This window comes from Lissotriton vulgaris, chromosome 3_2, assembly GCF_964263255.1.
Source record: "Lissotriton vulgaris chromosome 3_2, aLisVul1.2, whole genome shotgun sequence".
Lineage (NCBI taxonomy): Eukaryota > Metazoa > Chordata > Amphibia > Caudata > Salamandridae > Lissotriton > Lissotriton vulgaris.
In genome coordinates, this window is record NC_141690.1 from 18,834,281 (window position 1) to 18,856,852 (window position 22,572).

The 22,572-nt window shown below is 39.7% G+C and overlaps 1 protein-coding gene across 6 annotated transcripts in view; it reads right to left on the reverse strand.

The window, feature by feature from the left end:
* PGCKA1 (PDCD10 and GCKIII kinases associated 1) overlaps nt 1–22,572 on the reverse strand; it is a 282,865-nt gene that overhangs the window by 137,384 nt on the left and 122,909 nt on the right. The window contains exon 1 of one of the 6 annotated variants that reach the window (XM_086963996.1): nt 14,473–14,513. The exons of the other annotated variants lie outside the window; for them this stretch is intronic. The gene's annotated coding sequence lies outside the window, so the exon portion shown is untranslated. Of the gene's footprint in view, nt 1–14,472; nt 14,514–22,572 lie in introns of those variants that run through there. 6 annotated transcript variants of the gene reach the window in all.

Sequence of the window (22,572 nt, forward strand, 5' to 3'; positions counted from 1 at the left end):
AGTCATCCCTAAGGTAGGCTCTAAGCAGCCCTATGCTGAGGGTGCAGTGTACTTAAAAGGTAAAACATGTATTTTTGAGTTTTACATGCCCCAGTAGTGAAAAACTGTTAAATTCATTTTTCACTACTGCAACACCTACCTCTCCCATAGGTTAACATTGGGATTGTCTTAAAACATCTTTTAAGTGGGAAAAAATAGAAATTGGGAGTTTGGTGTCACTGGACTCAGAATTTAAAATCCCAACTTTGAGGTAAATTCAGATTTTAAAATTCCACTTTTAGAAAGTTGGTATTTTCTTACTTTAACCATTCTGTGCCTCTGCCTATCTCTGAATACACATCTGGGTTGGATGACACCTGTGATGTGTGCATTCCCTCTAGAGAGTCACACAAAGGCAGAAGGGGTGTGACATTTGCATCCTGATGTCCTATCACCAGTTTGATGAGCCTTCCTGAGGTATATTGGGAGAGAGGAACTGACACTTGCACCTGAATAGGGCTGTGCCAGTCTCCACACAAATATCTACATAACCCCCTGTAGTGAGTCTGGAACCAGGGTAGGAAAGGCAGGGACCATGTGATCTTCAAAGATCTCTTTGAAACCCTCCAACTGGACTTTGCTGAAACCAAGGACATTCTGCTAAGCACAAGAGCTGCTGTGCTATAGACGGGACTGCCTTTCTGCTAATAGCTTTGCTGGGCTGGCCTGCTGATTCTGATTTCTGTGCTGTAGTACAGACTGCTACTTTACTACCTGATTTGCAGTGCTGGTGTCCTGCTTGCCGCTTCTTGCCTGGGAGTGAGAAGGACTAGATCTGCTCTCTACATCCTTGATCCCAAGCTTCTCCAAGGGCTTGCCGGCTTGCCCTCTGTTCTTGAAGTTTCTGGGCCATCAAATACTTCCTTCCCCTTTGCTCCCTCTGCTGCACTCTGCCAACCGTGAGTCCTGTCTTGCCAAGAAGGGCCAATCTAATCCTGGGCCTAATAAGTGGGTTCTGCAGCTGCTTTCCTGCAAAAATCAATGCAGTGATGACTTTTCGCTGAATGGAACTGAACAAGTGCCCTTCAACACCAATACAGTGCCAATTAGACAACTTCCCTGTTCGGCTCGACAACAACACAGGACCAGACTACGAGGCTCGACGACTATGCAGTGCCTGCATCATAAGGGTTTTAACAACGGTGCAGGAACCAACTGCAAGACTTGACTTCGACACATCAACCTAACTATGTTAATCGGAACCAACGTATTTAGTCTTCCTGTGTGGGTACTGTATCTGGCCTGCCCTCTAGAGCAGTCGGCCTGAAACTTTGGATTTACCCTGGTCTAGCACAACCTCAAGTAACTCCTAAGTGCTATTTACTTTAAAGCACTATATTGTAGTTTATTCTTTTAAACATTCATATCTCAAGTTCTACTTATTGCATGTGTGTCTTTTTTGTGGTAGTTTCTCTGTGTTACTGTAATTAAAGTGTGCACAAATACTTTACACATTGAAAAAAATATTGAGCACCAAAATATTGACAAAGAACATATAATAGGTATAGATTTTCTCTACTTAACTTCCCAAAGATGGGAAATTAAGAGTAATAAACCCATATACATCTACTGTGTGGGTATTTGATATTGCCCACGATATTATGACATCACCATATATTTAAACCAATATTTTGGTATTTAACCTTCTATGCCACACAGAAAATGCGGTTCCTCTGGAAGTTTTTACTGATTATCCCAATGAATTAGGTACTCCCTAACAAAAACAATCTCTCTCTAAATACCTTCAACACCTACAATGAAATACATTTTAGAAGGTCCGTGGCATACTAAAGTTGTAGATCTCTATACACAGTACAGAGGGCCAGACTGCAGCAGTTGAATCCTGTGGTAAGCAATAACTGTAGCTTAGCCTAAGTGAGCTATTACCCATTTCGCTAATTTTCAATGAGCTGTTCTAATGTGTAAGCTATTTTATAATAGCTACTTTTAATTGATAGTCAATGTATTTTATCATATTTGTTTTAAATTCCTGCATACACCACATTAGAGGAGCATAGCCATGCCATTATTAAAATCTCCTAAAATGGAAGCAGTGGAATAAGGATTGAAACTTTCTGAGCAAGGATAGCTGCAAATTAAGCCCCTTTCCGGTTGAGATGGGCGAGTTGAACACTAGCATCCCATCTAGGTTTTATGGCTGGATGGATGGGATGGACTTTCCACATTCTGTACCACTCGAGCAGGATAGATTTCTAGCCAGACATGAGGACCTCAATCTTGAAGTCATTCAGTCAAAAAAATACAACATAAGGTTAATGCATTTCTTCTTTTACAGTTGGATATTTATGCGTGTTAGTTTTTTGGTAGGACCAATTAAACCTCATTAATGAATTTGACAATTACACTATAAATGTGCAGATTTCTTAATCAGAGATTATGCAGTTAGATTTATGGTGGTGTTTCACCACTCTCACGTTTTTTTTTACAAGTTATTGAATGTTCAAAGTGATGTCTGTACTTTGAGGAGGGCAAGCCGCAATACTCAAGAGTAACGTGGGTGCTTTTGAAAAGTTTAGATCGCTGAAACCTTCAACTCTTTAAAGTATGACTTACTTACACTGCCTTGAAGGAACACAAAAATTGCAGTTTCAAAAAGGCCAGGGCTATTATTAAAACAGTTAAATATCAAGAGTAAATGCCAGCGCCTGCCCTTCTGGGCTATCTGTTACAGGAATGCACACTGAAGTCATATTTAACTTTGTCATTGTGAAGGTCAAACAAATTATTTTCAGGTATTCATTTTATATGGGCTTTACTTTCTTATCCCTGTTTTTCATGTTTTCAAAGTGAGCACAATGAAAGAATACTTCACTTCCTTTCTTTCCTGATTCTCCCTTCTCTGTTTGAATGATTTCGGCTCTTCCACCCTTCCTCAGATTCCTTCCTTCCTTACATCCTTTCATTTTTCTTTCTATTCTTGTTTCTGTGATTTCTTTTTTCTCTTCTTCCTTTCTTGCATGATTCCTCTGTGTTTGTCTCTCCCCCCTGTGCTGTGACAATCCTCACTGCGACACACATTGTGTAGTTTAACATGTAAAGGACTTTGGTTACCGTTTTTCCTTTAGCTTAGACGTAGACCAGCTGTGGCAGATATAGAGAAAGCTGTAAATAATACATAAGGTAAGCAATGGCGAGATCTATATTTATGTTTCCAAGAGGTTTAACATGGTTATCTCTTTGCAAATACCTATAAAAAACATTATCTTAAATGGAATTGCTAGAAACTTCGGTAGCTGAAAACCTCTGCCTACGTGTTAATGGATGTTAATTGGAGCCTCTTGGGCTCGCCATCTCAGACTCCACATGGTAATGTCATTTGTTCTTATAGGAGACATCCCACAAAATGCGAGGCCTCGTTATCCCTTGAAAATAAGGCTACTCTGCCCTTTGGTCATGCAGATCAGGAAGCAGCGAATTTCCCTTTAAGTGAGACTAGGAGACATGTTGGAATTCAAATTAAGTGTGATATATCAGCTTCAGTGACCCGAACCAAACATTCCAAGTACTGAGAATACCACACTTCGAAAAGGAGAAGAACAGCTTAATCAAAATCATAGGTATTTGAGTGAGTCTTAAACAGTGGATAATTCATGAATAAGATTACGACTTTCACAGTACAAATACCAAACTGTACCCCAAACCCTTTTAGCTGTTTTAGGCGAGAAGGAAGCCATGAGTTCCTAGGCTAGGAATACAAGAGCTGTTTCATTTAGCTAAAGTCCTCAGTGGGAATGAAAACGTATTTACTGAATTGGAGAGTGTTGGCTTTCAGATAAACCCTCACAGAAACAACTGTGGCCCTGCCTACATTTCCTCCGCAAGTTAGCTGAGTAATTCAGGTAACTATACAAGTTGAAACAATATCCTAATTAGCGTCGCTTCCTCCCCAGCCCAGTTGCATGCAATTGGCCATGCCACACACGGAGCTCTGTAGTACACATCTTTATTCTTCAGAGTGAAATCATTAACAAACTAACTACACGCATTGCATCATGAGCTTTATTAACCACACCCAGACAAACCCAAATGGTTACATCATTTCTACGGAGTCCATGAGGGAGCACAAGGGTCCTGCTAGTTATATTTACAAGATACTATTAAAAAAAAGTACAAATATTGCACATTTACATCACAGTTCCTCAATGGTCATTGTTCCAGATCTGTAAGGATGACGAAGCAGAAGTACAGGGCCTGCTTCAGGCACTGGGGACTCAGCGGTAGGCATAGGAAGTAGGCTCTCCAGACTTTCAGGTGGGCAAGTCTCACTTCTGATATCTGGAGCTGACGAACATCGAGATAGGTGCTTGAAGTGAGACAAATCTCTTGTGATGGACTTTCCGAGATGTTGAGCGGTCACCAGGTGTCCTTTGTTTGTCACAACCCTCAGCATCAAATGGAGCATCAGACTTGGCTTCCATTTCTGCTTGACCAAGACCCAGTCTCCTTCCTTGAAAACTGTGTTCTGAGCACATTGGCGTTTATCAGCATAAGTCTGCATTCTGGACTTGTGCAAGGAATGCATTGCACAGATCTCATCAACATCTGTCGACCTATGAGTGGTTCAATGTGGGATTTTGGTTCTCATGGCTCTCCCAAACATTGAGTTGGCAGGGCTTTTACCTGTAGTGGAATGGGAAGTTGATCAATAGGCACAAAGGGCTGAACACAGGGTTGAAGTGAAATCACCTCCTTATAGCGCAGCGCAGAACTATTCTCTTTAGGGTTCCACTGAAACGTTCAACAACGCCGTTGGCCTGCGGCCTGATAGGAGTGCTTTTCTGACATTTGACATTCATGTTAGTGAGAAACTTTTTAAACTCTCGGTTGTTGAATGGTGGGCCATTGTCAGAATGAACCCCTTCGCCGGGGCACGAATTTTGCTGCGGCGCTGGAGGGGCGGTGGGGTGAGCGTGCTGCGTCCGTGCTCATGACGGAACCATGCCATCATGAGTCACGGGCGGCATGTGCTCATGCCGGTGTGGTTCTGTCACGGCTCTGCCCACTCAATTCACCCGCACAGGCGGGGAATTAATGCCGCTTGGGTGGGCGGCAGCCGCATGACGGAACCACTCCGTCATGAGCACCTGCCGCCCGTGGCTCATGACGATGTGGTTTCGTCATGCGCACACAAGGGGTTAAGAATGGAGGGGAAACCCCATGTTACAAAAATGTAATTTAGTGTCCTGATTACTTTGTCACGTTTTGTTGATGACAGGTCTTCCACCAGGGGAGATCGTGAGCACTCGTCAACAACTACCACTAGATTATGTCCATTGTTAAAGGGTCCAAAGAAATTCACTGCTATCCTCTCCCACACTTGTTTTGGGAGATCCTGGGATAGTTCAATAGCTTGTTTCACAGGCTCTCTATATTGACAATTCTAGAACCTCGTATTATAAGGCCTTCTTGTGTGACATAGTTTTTCTCTCACATTTTTTAATGTGTCACATTCAAAGTCACCTCTAAAAAGTCCAGTGTGGATTGCTGGGCAAAAATGTCTTTAAGAACACACAAATCTCAATCTGTATTTGTAGCAGCAGGAATTTGCTCCACTGAAAGAGCTGCAGGTATGCATGACTTAACGAGGAAGTTAACATAGACCTCATTCACTGTAGACGTTGTGCTGTGACACTGTACTGGCACTTGTTAGTTAGCTGAATTTCTATCTTTTCCTGGCCTATGCACAATAGTGTAATCATACTCTTCTTGCAATTGCAACCTTTACCTCTCAATGTGAGGTGGCATCTTGGCTTAAGATTCCCAAAAATGGTGAGTAAAGCTTGGTGGTCAATAACAAGGGTGACGTATTTTCTATATAGAAAAACATGGAAATGTTTACAAGCCCACACCACAGCTAGATTTTCTATCGCAAGTTGGGAAGAAGCATGTTAGATCTGCAACAGACCGGATCCAGGCTGCATAAGCCACAATGTGCCTTTGAGTGTTGACATGCCCACTGTGCTGGGCAAGGATTGCACCCAACTCCACTGGGCTGGCATCTACAACAATCTCAGTGTGAAATGTTGGATCAAAATAGGTCATTTTAATAGCATTCTCAATTGCATTTTTAATTTTCCTAAAGCTTCAGTCACATTCGGGTAACCACTTGAACACAGGGTTCATTTTTGTCAAGTCTCTTAATAGGGCACTGACTGTGGCAAAATCACAAATATACCTGAAACAGTAACTGGCCATGCCAAGGTAGGATCACAACATTGTCATATCATGTGGTGGAGTAGTGGATCACACGGCTTGTACTTTTTCTAGATCTGGTGTCATCCCCTTTTCAAAGAAAATATGCCCAAAGAATTTGAGTTACGTTTGGTGAAACTCACTCTTTTATGCTTTCAAAGTGAGACAGGCATCAGCCAGTAGGTACTGGGTCGACTGTGACTGAACTCTCTCTAGGGCCTTCACCTCCTTCAAAAACCTTGCACTGAACGGAATGGCGCTTTGACTCTAAATGCACCAACCCGTTGTCCGTTTCACTTCGACGGAGTTTGGTGTGGCATGCATAAGCAGTTTGCTGGACCTCGGTAAACTCTTAAGGAGAGCACTCTCATTTCTTCGGGTTGCAGGTCCCCTGATCCATAGCGTCCTACCCAGCTCGGTAGCATGTAAATGACAACGCCACATATGGCGCACTTTAGTGCAACCATTACTAAATGTATGCATTGCGTTATGAACTTTATTAACCACTCCCAGACACACCCAAATGATTACGTCATTTCTACGGAGTCATTCAGGGACCAGAAGGGTATCACTACACATGTTAACAAGATACTTCAGTTAGTTACTTTGATCTGAGTGTCAGTTGCTAGCAAAGGACCTGTAGAATATCGGCCTATCCTTTTGGCATTGAACACGTGTTGTGATTTAGTGTTGCTCATTAGGCCTGAAATTTTCTTAAGAATGGGGGCCTTCCTGATACATTTGATCCCAGTCAACAGGTTCAAAAGTCAGCCAGACACAAAGAGCAAGATTTCAGTAATTCTGAATTGAAATGGAACTTTGTCAGACCCCATAGTCATAGAATACTCAACTCAACATAAAATCTTCAACCTTGCCGGATCTCTACAATAAGGAATTTCCAAAATCATACATTTGAAGTATTGGAACTGCTTCCAGTCTCAGGACACCGCCATAACATGCAAAAGAGTTCCAAAGTCCATAAAACATGCAACAGGAGTACTGGTCAAGTGAAGATGACAGGCAAAAAAGAGATGAATACTTGCAATATAATGCCATACTTCTTCAAAACGCGATAACTATTGAGGTGCGACCTTGTAGCATAACACAGTTCAATAATTAGTATAAATAGTTGTAATTTACTAACAAATGGTAATGCATAATGGTGCATATGGTAACAGTTATAACCAACAATCAAAGGCTGTACACAGTTATCTATGGTTACACATGGTTACATAATTCAGGCAAGTGATTATCAACCACTATTTATGTCGGCCACCTGGTTATTGGCTCGTGCACATTCACTTTTTGCACTAAAACTTTTTTCATTGAGCACCTTGTTGCAACTATTTTGCGTATATAGTAAAATGAACCATTGCAAGACAATAAATCCCAGTTTAATGGAATAGCATTTAATTTTTCTGTATATGTAATTGCTTCAGTATAATTCATTTATACTCCCAGCTTCCCTAAATATTGAAGCAAGAATAGGTGATCTGACAAAATCACATGTATTGTTATGTAATTCATCTGTAGTATAGCACAGGTGTACACACAAAGACTTTTCAGCATTTGAAGGGATGATTCCAGCACTCACTGCAGCCATGCAATAGGTGGTGCATAACCATAATATAGTTGAAGCAATATTATTGGACACAATGTCATGCCAAAAATATCGCTATGTGAAAAACATTGTGAAACAAAATACTACAGGTAAGAATAGAATTTTTAAGAGTTTAATATCCGTTTTTGTAATTTTAGTTGCATATAATATTGTTTTTTTAATTAATTTGTTATGTTGTATTACTTTTTTGTTCTGATATTATGCTAATATTATTTTAATGTTAAGTATTTAAATATATTTAATGAATTTGTTTTGATTTTTTCATTTTTTGGCAGGTTGTTAAGTTTGTAGTGCAGTGGGGTCGGAAGCATTTATTTTAGACATTTTAATTTGTTGATTTTATGATTTAATACGTACATTATTTTATTTAAAGGTTATTCAATAGATTTTTTAAATGTAATTAATAATTTCTAATGTTATTTGGTTAATTAATTATTGATATGTAAATTAATATTTTGTTTTAAATAATTATTATTTTAATTAATTGTATTATATTATAGTATTTATATAACAATTAATTGTATAGTATTAGTTTCTTATTATTGTGTACTAATAATATTATTCTAAATTATTTTTAATTTTGTGGGTGCTGGGTTTATATCGTAGTAGAGTAGGATGTGTTTTAAATATGCTTTTGATGTTTTAATTAGTAAAGATGTTTTAATGATATTTTAATCTTAAATGCAATCTTAATTTTATATAATTTTATATTGTTAATAATATTATAGACATATTTCTTGATAATATATTTGTGTGCTTATTTTTCATCGATATTTATTTGGAGACAAAATAATAAATCTGACCCTTCCAAAGTCCACCTCTTTCCCTAGCATTGATTAAACTGGGAATAGTGAATTGGAGCCCTCCAAAATCCAACACTTTCCAAATTGTTGCTTTAATTGAAGGGGGAATAGCAAATTATACCCCTCTAAAGTCCGAAGTCCAACACTTTCTTTGGAGTGGCAATAGTAAATCTAACCCCTCAATAGTCTAACATGTTCCCACCTGTTACTCAGGTTGGAGTAGGAACAGTAAAGCAGACCCCTCCAAAGTCCAACACTTTCTTTACTTTGATCAGGTTGGAGTGGGGATAGTAACTCTGAACCCTACAAAGCCCTATACTTTCTCTACTTCAGCTCAGTTAGGAGTGCGTATAGTAAGTATGACCCATCCAAGGGCCAACACGTTCCATGGTATTGCTCAGGTTGATGTGGGAATATTAAATATGATCACTCCAATTTTCAATACATTCCCTGCTGATGTTCAGGTTGGAGGTAGTAATAGTAAATATGACCCATCCAAAGTCCAACAATTATGGTACTGTTGCTCAGGTTGTAGTGGGAATAGTAAATCTGACCCCCATCAAAGTGCAACTTTCCCTACTATTTATTAGTTTAGGGAGAGGATAAATAATTAGACTCCTCCAAAGTCTCATTATATTTATTTGAATTTTTTATATTTGCTTTAATTTTTAGCATAGTTTTATTGTATATGTTTTATAGCTTTTAAAGTATAGTTGTTAAAATTGCTCATTTAGTTATTTTATTGATTTCCATATTATGTTTATTATTTTTTAACATTTACTTGAAGTATATATTTTTACTTACATTCTTTAAGTTATAACATTTATTTTGATATTTTCAGTGTTATATGTAATTTGAATATATTGTTAAGCATTTTATATTTCCTGTACTTATCCTTTCAAGGACAATATTTTGGTCCGTTCTAGTTTTTGTAGTTCATATTTTTATACTTTCCATCAGAGTGTGTAAATTCGATATATGTTTCCTCCATATTTTTTAGCAATATTTAGTATAGCGATAGTTTGTTGGGGACATTATATCATACAGGCCTATAGTATTACAGAATGGACAATTTAACTCTCCACGGCCTCTGTAACATAGAAGTGAACTTGAAGTATTCAAAGCTTGATATTCATGCTTTTTCATTGACAACATTCTCATGTTCTTGTTGTTGCAGCTGGACTCCATGCCTTTGTTTCTGTCCACAAATCCACAAACATTACCAAGGCCTACGTATTTTAAGAGTCATTTCTTTCTTCAGTTCCTTCAAATACACTAAAGCAATTCAACTCTCACTATACATATGTCTTGACACCCCAGAACATTATAAGGAAGAGTACTTTTGATGCCTGTTTTAATAGAATGTTTTTCATACTTCAGCTCCACCAAATGTAGCCCTACATGGTTCCATACTGGACTCTGCTTCTGAACTTGAAATTGGTGTTCGAGAGATCATAAGGCAGACAGGTAACATTTGTCTGCGAGCTGTCAAGTGAAGTAATCTGTTCAAATGCAAAAGTCATAGCCTCCCTCTAGTGCCAGCCGGATTCCGATTTACATATCTGCATTGCCTAATGAATTTAAATCATTGTAACAGGCTAAAAAAAATAGCACGGTTGACTTTTTATCTTAGAAGCATTTATAAAGCACATACATTCACCCGTGGAAATCAGGTTATATGATTTTTTGTTGAAACGGAAGGCAGTGAAGTTTGGCTAAACCCAGGGGGATGCATTTGAACTTTTTGATCTTTAGAATCAGTCTGGCTGACACATTCTGAAGCATTTAAAGTCTGTCAACTTGGCTGGAAGGCCAAAGTAAGTCAAACTCCGATAGTCTAATCTGGCATAAAAGAAGGCATTTGTTATCTGTGTGCTACTATACATTGTAAAAGGTATATAATCTTTCTGAGGTCATGGTTACTTCTTTGATTTGCTCCGCATAGTTAAACCTGAGTGAAACTGTATTCCCATTTTGTTTTACACTTGACACAGAAATTGGTTGCTGTCACAAGGAGGAGTGTCAGAAAGCATGCTTCCACAACATTAGTGGAAAGGATTAAGATCAAAGAGCGCATGACTATGAGAACATTTACCACAACTTCAATGCAGGTACAAAGATTATATCTGTTAACAACAAGGAGTAAGAGGATCTATTGAGATTCCATGGAACTTGTATTTTTTATTATTGGTCATGTGACTTTCAATATAAAAAGGCAGACACCTTGCACTTTTACTTTTTCTCACCTGTGACCAAGGCTGTTCCCGAAACACGTAAGGAACGTGGAAAAGTGTGCTGCTTAACCTCTGAAATGAAAACTCATGCTTCCAGAAACGGCCCTCTGTTTTTCTCCTGTCTCGTCGACGATTGATATATAAGTGATGTCATTTGAGATGTCATCAGTGATGTCATTTGAGATGTCATCAGTGATGTCATCAGTGATGTCACTGACCATGTCATGAATGATGTAATATGTGACATCATCAGCAGTGGATTGCGGGTGCGCGATATATAGTTATTGCAACTAACTATATATGCGAATTTCTATGGTTTTGTGCGAGTAAATTAAGGTTTTGAAAATGCTAATCCCTAACTATATATGGTCTATAACCTATGGTGGTTTTTTCAGTGAATATATATATATATATATATATATATATATATATAAATATATATATAAACAAATCTTCAATCAGCACACTCCACCCAAAAATGAAGACACAAACCCAGAAGGCTGCAGTAAGGGAGATTTAATTCCAACCTCTCAGGTGACGCGTATATATATATATATATATATATATATATATATATATATATATATATATATATATATATATATATATATATATATATATATATATATGTATATATATATATATATATATATATATATATATATATATAGTTATGGCCTAGTTTCCATAGGAAAAGCGTTTTTTGATTCACCAATAACTTTGGCGGTGTTTGATGAATCTCTGTGAAATTTTTAAAACTAACGGGCCTTTCCTGACAGCTTCTGTCCTGAATATTTTGCAGTGATCCGTCAAGTGGGGGCCAAGGAGAAGTGGGGGTCCAAAAAAGCTACTTCTCTATCTTAATTTCCATAGGAAACTGTTGACACATTTACAGACCTAACTGCTGAACGGAATTACACCAAATTTAGCAAAAAGGTGGCTCTTGGTCCAGAGTGCTCTCTTTTTGTTGAATGGTGTAAATCCGTTCAGTACTTCCTGAGACACGAACCCAGAAGGCTGCAGTAAGGGAGATTTAATTCCAACCTCTCAGGTGACGCGTTTATATATATATATATATATATATATATATATATATATATATATGTATATATATATATATATATATATATATATATGTATATATATATATATATATATATATATATATATATATATATATATATATATATATATATATATATATATATATATATATATATATATATATATATATAGTTATGGCCTAGTTTCCATAGGAAAAGCGTTTTTTGATTCACCAATAACTTTGGCGGTGTTTGATGAATCTCTGTGAAATTTTTAAAACTAACGGGCCTTTCCTGACAGCTTCTGTCCTGAAAATTTTGCAGTGATCCGTCAAGTGGGGGCCAAGGAGAAGTGGGGGTCCAAAAAAGCTACTTCTCAATCCTAATTTCCATAGGAAACTGTTGACACATTTACAGACCTAACTGCTGAGCGGAATTACACCAAATTTAGCAAAAAGGTGGCTCTTGGTCCAGAGTGCTCTCTTTTTGTTAAATGGTGTAAATCCGTTCAGTACTTCCTGAGAAATTTAAAGATTTCTCAGATATACAACTGTGGCCGCAGTGGATCAGCAAACCATCCCCATCCCATGCCTAAGATCTGATCGCCTGGCAACTCATCAAACCCAGAAATGTTGGCAGCCATCTTGTGACTTGGTTGAACGAGTCACAGGAAAAATTGTTAAAAGACATGAAAAAACAAGAAAAGGGGGCAGGGTAGAAATACCCCGACCCCCTGGGCCTTCTCAGGGAGTCCCAGAGGGACCACCAGGGCAAAGAAATGCATTATTAACCATTTTCGGTGGGAATCGTGGTGCATCCGTGAATCCGGCTCTCGCACTTTGTTTCCTTTAAACCCCACAGGTGGGCCAGTTCCGGGGGGAAATTTAAAAAAAAAATGCTGGGGCCCACCACTTTCCCAGGGCTTATACATTGAAGGCAGGAGGGCTACGAGACCCCCGCAGCCCCAGGGGCCGCCAGCTACCCGGAGCAATTTAGATATTTATGCGTGGGGGCTCCTTCCCCCCCCACACAACCCCAGGGACCACCACCTCCCCGGGGCTATTTTTAAAATAATTTGTGGGGAGGCTCAAGTCCCATCACACAGCACTGGGGAGCACCACCTCCACAGGGCTACTTTCTAACTTGAAGGGGGGCTGCACGGCCCCCCTCTTGGAGCCATAAATGGCCCAGGGGTCTGTCACCCCCAGGGTCGGATCCAGCAATGTCCCAGGGGGCCCATACCCGGGACATTGCAGTTTGCTGTAGGATGGCGTGAGCACTCAGAGTTTTTTTAAAGAATCTGCAGCCCTATGGTACAACATCTTAATAGTGGTGGTCAGAGGTTGTCTCAGGTTTAATACCAAATCTCGATGAAATATAAACAATACAAAATACCACATAAACACGTTTGATCAAATCAATTGTTAATGATATAGGCTTAACAGACTATTTATCTTCTGCTATGCGCATTAACACAATAGAGATTAACCACACAAATTCTCCAATTAATTGCACATTTTCACACAACACACTCTGCAGCACTGTCTCTTCACATAAGTGAAGTCATTTAAGTCAGTGACTTTTTCAAGCGTATGTTCTTTTTACCACAGGCCTTTACAATGACATAGGACATGGCTCAGGGGTTCTTCTCTGAAATCACATCGCCTTCACATATTTTTCACTTATATTGTCCCATGATCCCCTCATAACTCGCTAAAGCAGTGGAAACACGAATTTTAAGAAATTCATGTCTAACCTGCTCCTCAAAAAAGATACCCTGGACAGCACTGAGCAGAATATAGATGATATTTTCAAAACGTGTATTTCATAACTCCAAGTGAACCATATCAAAGCTTTCACACTGAATGTGGAGGGCAAGGTGGTTTTAAAAGTTTAAAAAAAACCTTCTCTGTGTGAGGCTGCATCAAGATGTTATTGTGCCCCCCCTAAAGATTTTACTCCACATATTCAAGCCATTGTCCACATCATATTCCCCATCCACATGTTATTTAGCGCATATGGTGGTAAAAAAAGACACTGATCCCATCCATTTCTTTACTCAGTGGATACTGCACCATACCCAAAACTGTTTTATACTTGATGTTGAATGTTGAATTACTGTTTGCCATCTTTTACAAAACACTGAATTCGCTACAGCAGATGTGTATGTTGAATAAAGATTCTTATTTGTTATGATTTGTGACTGCACAGGTCCACTCTTGTCTCTCATTTAATGATGCATAGATTACTGATGATATCTCACAATAATTCACAGTATAGTATTTCTTAGGAAAGATTGTAATTAACTCCTTTGGGAACCCTGTCTTATGTGTTCTCCTCTCTCCATAACGTATGCTTTGCAACTTAACCCAGGCCCTATAAATATTTTCTTAGATTATGAAAGACTGAAACTATTTGAGTTTTTTTCTGGCAATACATATTTCTCTTTCATGCCTATCTTTCCAAAACTTTAGAACGAAACACATAAATAAATAAATAAAAGAAATCTTTTTACTCACTATTTGCTCCTTTCTAATGCTCCCTTGTTTAACCTGCCTCCATCAATCTCTCATGCCTGTTTGGTCTTTTGTGATGGTGCCTGAGAATTGTGTACGTGAATACATACACATCAGTTTAAACTAACATCTTGCCAAACAATTATATCCATCCCTTGATCCTCCCAACGTCTAAAAATGGAACACTAAATAAGGCTGGGCAGATATAAAAGCGGTAAAACCACACTGACTGAATTCAAGTGGCAGCTGTGAACACACACCCGACACGCACAGTATGGGGATGTTTGCATCTCAGAAGCGTACTCTTTTGACGGAGTTCTAGACCAATCCTGAGCAAAGCAAGCATCCGGGTTATGAAGCCTAAAGAAGTAAACATTGCATGACTAAGTAAAAGACCACTAAGAGGGTTGTAGAACAAACTCCACTGTAAGGAGAGTGTGTGACCATTGCATTCCACAAAGAACAGTTGTAGAACATGTATTTGTATGGTATTAACAGAGAAAATGCAAAAGGTGAAGGGATACGTTTGCCTACTCAGAGCCGGCTCTTAGATTTCCAAATTAGTAACTGAGAAGGATTAAAACAACTTAAACACTGACTTCAGTATTAGCAATTAGGATTATGTGTAGGCAGCCATTTTAATATTTGATTTTGGTGCGGTGGTTGGTATTTTTCAAGAGGGAATTCACCATCTTGCTGGCTAGACAAAATTACTAATTTCATTATTAGGAGCATACTGATCGCCTTAATGCTTGAAAACCACCATATGATTTTGAATGTGTGATTCAGTGAAACTAAACATATTATTACGACACACGACTCATCAATGAAATTGATAATAGTGCCCAACACTACTAATAGGGTCTACATTGTTCATGTATTTAAGGGCAACCCTTCAGAATACAGCAAAAAATATTATCTGATTTTGAAAGCGGTTTAACTGCAAAACATTAGGGATACGTTTCACAGGTATCTTCACCAGTTTCTAAGGCCATGTATGTCAATGCCTGTTTATGTTGGATGAAATGCACATTGACCTTTTCAATATTCTAATCATGGTTCTTTGGTTTGGGGCTTTATGCAGTTTAGACCTTCAAAATTGAGTACTTTAACTCCTATACATGTTCAGATGATGAGGAATTAACATTGATTATTAGGAACTTGAAGATAATTCATCGATTAAGCTGTATGTCCTAAATCCAGAGTTGATGAACAAGACACAAGAGAAAATTAACTTTAGACTACGATCGCTACAGGAAATTGAAGGTGAGGAAGTAGATTTTGAGGTCTAAGGTTCTGGATGAGCGATGAGGCTACTACTAGCACAATAAGGGTAGAGGCTATACAAATCTGATGTTTGAGGGTTATGATGCTGTCCTAAACCAAAGAATAAAGAAAGTGAGATTACAGGTAAGGTGTTTCTAAAAACATATAGCTCACCCTATAACCCAGTGCTCACTACAAATTACAATGACAATGAAGATTGCCTGGAGAATAGCGAACTCCAGACATCGATAGTAGGGAGATGAAAGATCTGAGATGACAGATCTGATGACAAAATAATACATTAATTGTATATCTAAAGAATGTATTTAAAAACTCCTGTAGTGCTCACACAGTATGGCTGACGATTTGATTCTCCTTTTGCAAACATTAATTATGTAATTTCAGATATTGAAATGATGTTATCAATGATGTCATAGAACATATTATGAGTGATGTAATATGTGGGGTTATTAGCTGAGCATGGGGAGGGCACGAGGTGCAGTTACCTAGAGATAACTATAACTGGTGAATTTCAGTGTTTTTCTTTTTTAAATGTTACATTGTCAGAGGAAGTTTCACATAACTAGAATGTCACTTTAACCTTTGTTTTGTTGAGTGAATTTCTAGTGTTTTTAATGTTAAGTAAAATTTTATTACCACTTGTAAAGCCAACTCCCCTTCAATGTGCACAGTCTTTGGCCGTAAGCCGGGGGCATTGGCCACAGGGCCTGGTAGCTGTTTTTGTTTGCTCTCAACAGGTTAGAGCAATGTGAGTTTCGCTGCCCCCTAGAGCTTGGGCAGGGAAACAGAAGTCTGCTCCCACCTGATTGGAGCATTTCCAAAGCTCCAACCGGATAGGTGCAGACTTACTTTCCTGGGCTCCCCGGTACACAGTATATGAGCTGGCCCTGGGGGATGAGGGCCTTTTAAGACTTGGAAAGGGGTACCGCAAACCTCCTACCCCATATTTAAGTGATGGCCCTGGGGACTTAGGTGCCCTGGCACCTAAGTCCCCAGGTGGCTCAGCGAGGGGGGCTCGCACTCCAATTTTTAACAAATCAACCCTGGGGGATGGGTCCCTAGGTCTCAATAGTGGCTAGGGGAGGTGTTACACATGCCTCTTCCACTTGAATTAACATTTGGCCCCGGGTATGTGGTCCCCGCATGACTTGGTGAGAGAGGCCCCACTCAAGTGCCCTCCCCATATACATATTCAATTTAAAACAGTAGCAGGCGTTTTCGTTCTTTTTTGTGCAAAGGCACGATCCCGCGGGTGTCCTGCAAGTCTCATGGTATAAAATATATATTTTGGCCTATAGGGCACCATGGCTAGAGGGGCAGGGTATCCCTACACTGCTCCTATAAATATATTTCCCCATTCCCCACTTTACAGATCACTCCAAAACTTTCCCCAAAGGAGCTCAGGTGGAAGAACTTTAAAAAAAAGGTTTTGCGAAGGTTCGTCAAACAGCGCCACAGTTATTACCAAACCAAAAAATGCTTGTCCCATGAAAATGCAGACCTAACTATAACTACCCAGTGGTGACTGCCACTTATCCAGAGGCAGAGGCAGATATATATATATATATATACATATATAAATCCATCTGTCTGACCACGAGATCATGAAAGCTTCACCCGGTGAAGCTTGAACAATCCCATTGTACAACTTTTGCAGGAGTACCGCTGTACCTCACTGTGCTTGGCCTTCGTAGAGGTCACTCTGGGTCTCCACCATGAGTGCTAGGGGGTTTGGGTGTCCTTTGCCAGCCGCCTTAAGTGTTTTTATTTAAAATTGTCCAGGAATTGTGGACCTGTAAGAGCGGCCTTGTACTTTTTATTCAAGTTGAGGCCAGCCAATAAGATCATTCCGTCCGGGGGAAGTAAAATCTCACTTGGCCTATCAGAAAACCTTATTTTTTAATTTGCTGTACCCTGGGAATTCCTCCTGACTTCTGCGGGACCAACAGTCGGAATATACCTGTTTAATTTAACTCATTCAAACTCACCTGAGCACCTCTTTGAACACAAATATATTTCTTGAACACAGCTAAACAGATTTGCACTAAATCATGAAAAGCTTAATTTGTTGTCATCCCATGCAGCTATTTTTTCTGTATCATTTCCCCAAATTTTCATGGGAATTAACATGGGAAAACTACATCGTGGGACCACCCCACTATCTTGATCTTTTCGGTACCACAGGCCCAGTACTATTCCAGTGGGATCGACCCATATGAAAATGTTGTGGCTGCCACTATAGGAGACCGGGACGAGGTCTCTGTGTCCTGAACTTGCACAAATAAACATTTACATTTAAAAGTGCAGGGTACAGATAGCCTGGCACTCATGAGAGGACTGAGAGGGCCCACCTGGGCCAAAAATTACTCATACTATGGGTATGCAGTACTCCTGTGAGAAACAGGGCAGCCCTCCCGTGAGGTACTGTGTTACTCCATTGAGAGCTGTACTGCAGTATTGTGCATTATTTACTGGTTGAAGCTTGCATGGTGATTGGGTACCATGGAGGTCACACTTGTGTGTTGGTACGGCTGGAGCTGCTAGAATTAAAAAAATATATATATATACTTTAAGGGTGACAGGTCTGTGAAGAGATTAGAGGCTGTGGTGGTTGGGAACAGAGCCTATCCAAAGGCCAGGCCCAGCGGCAACCCCACGCTGTGAATTGCTGAAGGCTCTGTGTGTTGGGGGCTTAGGCTCTCGAGTTGGGTTGGATGCCCATAGGAAGTATAACAAAGTACTGTTATAATTAGGTGTTCAAATAACTCAAAATGTTATTTTTAAAAGCAGAAAAACCCACTGATTTCACCATCTATAGTTAATTGAGCTAACTATAAATTTGACCACGCCATACACAGCATATGGCATGTTAAATGGCATCACTGATGACACCTCAAATGACATTAATGATGACATCACTGATGACCTCATACAATCATTGTGACGCCGTCCTATATGGTTTGTGGACATGAGGTATATTTCAATATTTCAATATTTACAACCGTAGAACATTTTGTATCCACCTCAATGGGATTACTGACTTAAAGGCTTCACACAACCCACAATTTCAGGTTGAAAGGTTAACAGGCATCCCTTTGCCACTAGAAAGACACTTTCCATGAGTCCATATGATGAACCCTTTGTAGTTTAGCAAAGTACACTACACACGTTCTTGAAAAGGGCACAGCGGCATACAAACATAGAGCCAATCTTAAAACCACCAATATGAGATAATCCCCATCTAAGTGGACACCCCTATATTGTATATTATTCTACAATATGTAATGCAACAACATCTTCAGCACAGTATTTTTTGCATTCAACAGAAAATCATCCTATGGGAATTGAAACGGGAAATGCCATTTTTGGGATCCCTGCTATTCATCAGTGAAGGAGGACTGTCTTGTGTCTTACAGATTCCCCAAAAAGTTAATTAAGATAATGTGTGGAGTATCTGAGCAGGGATCTAAGTTGTTTCAGAGACCTAAGGTACAGTTGTTGACTATTTTTCTATACATAACATATTTTTTAACGCCTGATTAGGGTGTGGTGTAGAAGTGAATGTAAACAGCGGAATTCAGTGCCAATACACTTAAATTAATGAATTAGACATGTCAGAGACTTTGCATTTGCAACATTTAATGTCTTACCTGTTTAGGATTCGTGGAGATTATCCTGTTTTACGTTTTTATTACTGTATAATCCATCTGACATAATAGTTTCAGTTTTTTTCATTGACAACTTAATGAACACAGTCACTGTATAGCCAATTCTAGTATCACTACACAAAAAATGTTGATTTACAACACAACAATCTCAAAAGTTTCATCTTTTCTGCAAAATCTCTGTCAAATCAATAGGAGGTGCTATACATGTCATATATGGGATCCATGCACAATGTTCTGTAATAGAACAAGTACTGGGGCTCAGAGTTTCATTAAGAAGCCTGCCACCGTCTCTACTGAAGGTCAGAGTGCTGAATATGAATATGAAGGTTGCATAGTTTTGATTCCACTTCATGCCTCATTAATCCAGACATTCACTATTTCTTATCTCACTTTTGCAGGCTCTTTTTCATCATCCCTGTCTGTTCTCTTCATTACTCCATCTTTCTCTTCTCCCTTTTTCCCTTTGTGTGTTTTTCTCTCTCTTGATCAGAGTGTATTGAGGAAAAATCAGTGCTGGTCCCGAAAAACGTGTTCCGCTGAGCTCCATCTGTAACCACCGGTTCAAATTAAACATTGTCCATGCAGCACCTTCCCTCTCATAGGCAATCCCCATCCCTGTATCAGAAATTTCCAGTGCAGAGGTTTAATACAGTGTAAATTTGAAAAATGTCAAATTACATTTGGGTGTAGAGGTCCCCAAGTTAATTTTTGTAGGGACAATGAATCCATGAGTCTTAGTCAGGGCTGGTGCTAGGTGTGAGCATCACGGGCAGCTGCCTATGGCCCCACGCACAGCACTACAACATAGGGCCTTGTGCTAGTGTCCCCCCTTACCTGGGCCTAGCACCTATGCTGCAGCACAGCTAGGCCCGGGGGAGTGGCACCTCTCTCCTGGGTCTCGCAGGATGTGTAGCGCTGCCAGGAATAAGGAAGTGGACCTTTCAAAGATCAAAGAACTCTCACTCTTTTAGCCCTTGATGAGCTGTGTAGATGCTTGTCGGTGTCTGGGATAGGGGCAGTTCAGCACTGGAGGGGTACTGCACCATGCAAGTTTATAATCACCTTCAACTATTGAGATGCATTTAGAGTTGTCACCTTTCAAGAGAAACCTACGAGCCATTTGTTGCAGTTTTAAGAATCTGCAAAGGCCAGCACAGATATGAAATTGGACTTTAAAGAAATTCGTGAGTATTCATATGTAACACGCCTTTTCTGCCTCTATATACGTTAATTATTTGGCAGGAATTATTAACGGAGGTCAAGAACACAGTTAAATGTGTTTTCCGTTTATATTTGCTAGTGTGAGAGTATGTACAGATAAGGGCTAATAATATCGGCAATAGGTGACCTAGCTTATTTTTGTTCTGGCCAGGACATTAAAATGCCGGTGTTGCCAGTGCAAACCCGGCCAGGTGGAAACCCTAGATGCAAACTGAAGACAATACACAAAAGGGATGCAAACAAAAAGTAATTTTTTTTTTTTAAAGTCAATTTCAAAAAAATTTCAAGAATTTCATGGAAAGTTCCTTTCTTCGAATATTCATTACTGCCCATCAAGTAAGTAAATTACGAGACAGGAGCCATGATGTGGTATGCAAAATCATTTTTATATTCTTCAAATATCGTAAGGCATATTTGTAGAATAAAAAAATTATTTTGGTTGACTCCCCTTTTGTGTATTGTTTTCAGTTCAGGGTTTGTGGTTCCTTAGCAGTAGAACCAAATGGGGCGGAGTGTCATTTTTGGATATGTCAAACATCCAACATCAGTGCAGCCAGTAATGGCCAATACTGCTCTTTTTTGGAAGATTTTTCCAGATGCAAACAGCTTATAATGAGTGACTGAAACCCATTTTTTGAATTTTTACATAGGGCGACCTCAACCTAAAGGTATTGGTGCACTTTATATGAGCACTTGTGACAGTACGTCACATTCTTTCTTTTTTAAGGCACAGAGAGATTGAGTGATTTGCCCAGAATGACAAGATGTAGAGCTGCCGTCAAGACTGGAACCTGGGTCCCCAGTTCCAAAGTAAGTAGCTCTAGCCGTAACACTACATCTGTGTTAAAGGGAGGGTGGCAGGCAAGAACATGGGCGGGTGGTGACATTTGAAATCGGTGAAGCGTAAAATGATAATCATACTGCACTTTAGCGATCGAGCGCAGCGAGCGAGCCCGAACCCCTTAAGGAGGGTTCTGGGGGAATTACCCCCGAGAAAATTTTGTAACAAGCGTGGACAAATGGTGCATTTTCTAGCAAATTTGAGAAAGCAGGAAGGTTAATAAAGCAATTTTGAAAGTGCAGTTATTACAATAATAGATGTCATAACATAGGTAGCTGCTTATTCAGTATAACCACAGAGCTTCATACTATTATGCTGCTAAATTCAGACCTCCATATATAGGCCAACACACATCCCTGGGACATAAAGCACACAGTGTTGCATAGGAAGGCCTGCAGAAACTTTTCTGAAGAATGTACCCACACCAATGACTTATTTCAACAAATATTTCTTTAAACTACTAAACAGATTTACCATGCTGTGCCGTGCCTGTTCTTCTTTGCTGTCTCAAGGTGACCATGCCTGCTGTGCCCCTTCTCCTGTGATGCCCATAGGTCAGGAGTAGTTGTCTAGTATCGAGCAGGGGTGTGGCTACCAATGTTGCAACAGGTGCAGTGGACTGGTCCCACTGCACAGAGGGGCCCATTGAATCGAATCCAGAAAATTGCTATATTTTACTACCCTGTCCGTGGCGCAGCATGCGCTTGCGGCGGCTTGCATTGCACTCTAAATAAAAGCAGCAGAGGTGAGGGCGAGGCTGAGGCTCACGCTGCCGCTGCCATATTTGAAGTGTAGCCATCTGCTGAGAAGTGCAAGTCTTGTCTTATTTAAAAGAGATGCCATCGCTTTGTCCGCGTTGCTAAAAAGTACTGATCCTGTCCCATTCAAGGAAGACCACCCTTCTAAAAGTTCCCACTCTGTCCGAATCTGATCGTGTCGACCTTTCTAAGGAGTGCCCAAGAAGTGCTGGTTCTGTCCCATCCAACGTTTAGAAACGTCACAGTGAAGTGCACCTTCGAGCCCTGCTTAGAAGTGCTGGCACTGTCTGATAAAAGAGACAGAAGCGATGCTGGAAAGTGATGGTCT